The following is a 5,283-nucleotide window of genomic DNA, read 5'->3' as shown; positions in this document are numbered from 1 at the left end:
TTGTCGCAACTGTTTTCTAGTTCAGAGCTGCACCTTTAGTCTATTTTCTGGGGCTCCTAGTGCCCTAAGGAGTGTGACTAATACTTTCCATCATGCCTGTACTTGTCAACCTGATGAATTTCAGTTAAACACATGGTTCCTTAGAGGGAGTCCCTCATGGAATTTATCCACATATTTGGTTAGGCATGATGGCCCAAATCTCAGCTTTGCTTGGCATATGTTCACAAATACAACCCTGGTCAGTTTTGTCCATAATGGTGTTTCCAAACTGTCCTCACTCCCTCAAACACTGCTTGATCCTACCCGGTTTGTCTCCAACTTCACAAAGACAGCAGAGGTTCTCAGAAGTTCCCTAGCAGCCACAGGAAGCCCTGCGGCCCATCTCCCCTTTCCCTTCTGCCCTTCCGTCTCAGGAGAGGGATTCTGATTCTGTTCTGGGCTGGTTCCCCAGCTCAGCTTTTACTGACTCCCCAAGACCTTTCCCCACCACTCACCCCTCTCCCTGCTGTAGCTTCAACTTCATAGACTGGTGTCAATATCTGTGGAAAAGAGCAGAAATTTCACAGCCAGCCAGGTAAAGGTTTGAATCCCACCTCTTCCATTTGCCATCTGTGTGATCTTAAGCAGTTTTTTTTTTTTTAATTGTGGTAAAATACACATAACGTAAATTCACCATCCTAACCATTTTTTAAGTATATGTCGGTTCAGTAGTGTTAAGTTCATTCACATTTTTGTTAACCATCTCCAGCACTCTTTTCATCTTATAAAACTGAAACTCTGTACTCATTAAACACCACCACCCGATTCCCCCATCTCCTAGCCCCTGGCAACCACCATTCTGTCTTCTGTCTCTATGAGTTTGACTACTTTAGGTACCTTATATAAGTAGAATCATACGTTATTTGTCTTTGTGACTGGATTATTTCACTTAGCAGAATGTCCTCAAGGTTTATCTATGTTGTAGCATGTCTTGAGCAAGTTTGAAAAACCATTTCCAAACCCCAGTTTTCTCACCCATAAGCCCCACACCTTCCCAAGAGTTGTTGAGAGGATTAAGTATAACGGGAACTCAGTGTTTGTTGGTTGCCTTTCTTCTTATTCCCTGCAGCCTTCCCGTGGATGAAGATTCTTTGCCTTTTAATAAATCTCTCTCAACTTTCAGAAACCCTCCCAAGTTCCTGGATTTCTCTCTCCACTTAAGACCTTTCCTCATCTTCACCGCTGGAGTTCTTAAGAGCAAGCCGTCTGGTAGCTGTCTCCACTCTTCACTTCCCCTTCAACTTATGTCACTACCACTCCAATTATCTTGTCACTGGGGAGGTCACCGGGACTCTCCTAACTGTCCAGCTTACTTCTCAAGTCTAATTTCACACGTTCTTTCTGCAATTTATGACATGAATTAACATCACTAAATAGTCTTTCTTTGTTGAAATCTTCCGTGGCTCCTGTGATAGCACGGTGTACCATTCTGAACTGGCCAAAATGTACTTGGGGATAAGGTGAAGAGAGGAAGCGCTTTCATGTATTAGTTTTATTCGTTCATTCGGCAACTGTTCTTTGAGCACACTGTGTGCCAGCTGCTGTTTTCGGTGCCAGAGATACTTCAGCAAACAACACAGACTAATATGCCCTAGCATGCTTTGAGGCAGATGCCACTTCGTTAAGGGTTGGAGGTGGCTGGAACTCCCCAACCCGCTCCCATCTTTCTGTTCTTTATCCTCTTCTGCAACTAGTAGAAGTCGCTTAGCCTCTTTGTCTGGCACTGTGAGCCTTGCTCTCCCCCCACTTCCCCCTGCTCCATATCACAGAGTAGTTAACTCTGCCCTCTTTGATCTCACCCTTGTCCTTGCACATAGTCCTATTGCAGGACTGATACAATGGATTTCTATGATCCTCTCACCTGCCTGTCTCCTCCACAAAGAGGTGAGCTGCATGGAGGCCCCACTGGATGGGGCCACACTCATCCTGGTCTTTCCAGAGCCCCATACAGTGCCTGGCACATAGAGTAGACAATCGCGAATCTTCATCAGATGAATGGAGTTGAAGAATTTCTTTTTTTTAAGTTGCTGAATTAGAGTATTATGATGGTTCTTTCTGTCCTCTTACATTTCATCATTTTAGAACCTGAACAGCAGGGATTTTAATAAGCCCCAGAAACATTTAGGAAACATCTCATCTCCTTTTTCCTTTAAATATTTCTCCACTGCCACTAATTTGGCAAATAAAGTTGGGCTACCGAAAGTCTCCCTCATTGCTCTTTTCCCAGCATGCTGGAACTGGAAGGAGCCTTAGATGAACTGCGTCATATCACAGATGAGGATCCTGCGGAGCGTGAAGTGCCATGGTTTGTACAGGGTCACCTGGCTGCGTAGTGGCGGAAGACCACGCGAGAATCTGATTGCTTATCCAGTGTTTTATTTCCCACTATCCCCTGCTATCTCTCAAAAATTCAAAGCAACAGATATTTATGGAGTACCAATTAAATATAAGACAGTAGACTAGATTCTACAGGAGAGACCGAAGTTGAAAAAAGGTTGCTACCTTGAACCATTTTATAATCTAGTAGGAAAAAAGACATGCAGCAATGAACTCTATCTAACTTGAAGGACTGACAAGACTTTTGAGTCAAGGTGATATCTTAAGTGAGCCCTTCTTCTTTGGGAAAGTAGTTATAGGTATGTGGAGATGGGAGGCATCGAATCCTTCACTGGTCCCAGCTGGCCAAGTTGGAAAGCTGCTTACCTCTCACTGTGTACTTACAGGACAGGTGAGGGACCATGATGATGCTCAGACTAACCACAGGTTTTCTGAGCAGAGAAGAACCAAGCTCAGTATTTCAGGCACATCTTTACAACCGTACCTTTTCTTAATCTAAAATGTTCCTGAGCAAGGGCTTTTGAGCCAAGAGTCTTAGTTTGCAATTCTAGTCAATACAACTTGATTTGGTAAAACATCCTCCAGAAATGCCCAGGATATTGAGTGAAGTGGGACTGCAGAGATTAGTCAGTAGAAGTAATGTGCTAATGAGGTAGTAACACAGCTTTGCTCAGGTTTAACACATTCAGGAGCCAATTACCTGCTCTTTCTAGTACCTCCCAGGCATATTCTGTGTTCAGAGCTTGGTAAAGCTCCTGGCCTATGTAAATCTCAGCTCTCTTGTGCTTTCTGTTGTTTTTGAGAGGCTTGGGGACTGGAGGAGGAGTTGGATAAATGAATGGCCTTAAAGCTGAGTAACAAATCCCAGATTGAGCTCTCTTGTCTTTGTACTCAGTATTACATACCTGTATAATCACGTGTTTGCTTAGCATCATCCCAGCGCTTCATGGGTTCACGCAGCCTCTCTCTCACTCCAATTTGGGGCAGAGCAGAAGCTGGCTCTCTGGGCTGCAAGGGTTTTATTTTGCCTACTGTTCCGGCACTAACCTCGCTCCCTAATTAGCATCCATCTATCATGCAACGTCTGCAGAGTCCTTTCCAAAGTAAAAGATCGTAAGCATCCGTGGATCCGAAAGTCTAACATTTGAATCAGCTACAAATGCCTTTGAAGCAGAGTCCTTTGGAAATATAACAACACATATATACTCCCATTCCTCTCTCTTTAAAAGGCTTTCCATGGCCTCCAAAATATCCCTTTCATCATGAGGTTTTTGCTTTTTAAGATGGTTAATAGAATCAAGGTTGAGAAAGATGTCATAAATGCTTTATATTTGTATCACAGTATACTGCTCCTCCATCCTCTTTTCTGGAAATCTCTTCCTCATGGGAAAATAGTTGTTTTTCCTCTCTAAATCACTAATTCAGCAAATGTGTGCCGAGTGTAACCTTGTGCATGCCAGGTACAGTGCTACGTGCTGAAGAGGATGTATGAGAAGCAAGTCTTGTTGGGACATCAAAGTTAATCGTTTCACTTCTCTATTTTGCCTGTCAGAAGGGAGTTTGTCAATTATATATTCCCTTTTCTAGAATACCAGGAGCAAAAGAGATAATGTATGAGTATTTCAAGTGTCTTCCTCTACTATCTATTGTCCCATTCATCCATCTGTCCATCCATCCACCCATCCATTCACTCACCCCAACACTTTAAGAGTCCTGCCAACATTTGGGTGCCTCCTTTGGACCAAGTGCTGTGAATGCACTGAGAATGCACACAGGTGACTTGCTGCTGCCCTCGGGAGGTCCTAGTCCAGAGGGCCATGGTCGTATGATCAGACCATGAACTAGAACGTCTAGAGTGGAAGCAAGTACACAATGAGAAAGGCACCAAGCCCACAGTTCTGAGCAGCTGAGGTTGATTGTGAATTAATTCGTGAAACAGATTTCTGTTTTTGATATCTGCTTTAATACCCTCTGGATATATTTCCAGGGAGATTTAAAAATAGCAAAATCTAGACTCCGATTTCTCAGGGCATGTTAGGTCCTTCCATTTCTCTGCCTTTCTCCTTTATCTTCAGTCTCTGGACCTTCTCTAAGGCCGCTCGCTAGTCTGTTCCCTTTGTTTAGTGCATTGTGTGCTTTCCCTTCCCATCCACACCACCACTCATGACAGGAGACATTTCAGGACCCCAGAGAGCCTGGGCTGGCGAAGCAAATTGAAATGTAGGAGTGTGAGAGGCAGTCTTGCAGAGAAAAGGAAGAGGAAGAGGTAAAAATGGCAGGCTGAGAGCAGAAAAGGGGAAAGGGAAATAAGAATGAGGACAAGGCAGAGAATGAAGAAGGAAAATAAAAAAGGAGAAAGAGAAGAAGAGGCAACACCAGTCCTAATCAGATCTCTCCAGACCTGGTGTTGAGCAGTTTCTGCTGCTGGGAGTCCGGGTTAGGAAAGGGCTGGCTGGAACCATCCCTCCTAATATGGGGCGAGGTGAGCAGAATTGCAGGAATACCAGATGACCTGACTCATTCACTGAGCAGCGTCCTAAAGGGCGATTTCACTTCCAAATTATGAACCGAGGGGTAAGAAAACCTTCCCAGCATCCATCATGTGTTGCTTTTGAAAATTATTATTTTGGAGCACAAAGCTGTTTCCTGTCTTTAAAGTTTATTATCTATTTCCCTTCCAGGTGGAGCCTGGGCTGCCTGCTAATTTAATCCCCTGGGTTTCCCCCTCTGCCTTCAAGATCTCACAGAGATGCAGCCTTTAGAAAGAGGGCACCTTTGTGTCTTCCTCCCCTGAAGGCCCCCATCTACCCTGGCAGCCAAGGAGATGCTATTTTGGGAAACAGCAGCCCAATTGGAAGGATTGTTAATTGTTTGTCAAACCCTTCCAGTCCAGTTAGATCTCATGGC

This window comes from Pteropus alecto, unplaced genomic scaffold (genome assembly GCF_000325575.1).
Source record: "Pteropus alecto unplaced genomic scaffold, ASM32557v1 scaffold101, whole genome shotgun sequence".
Classification (NCBI taxonomy): domain Eukaryota; kingdom Metazoa; phylum Chordata; class Mammalia; order Chiroptera; family Pteropodidae; genus Pteropus; species Pteropus alecto.
This window is presented reverse-complemented; position numbering follows the sequence as displayed.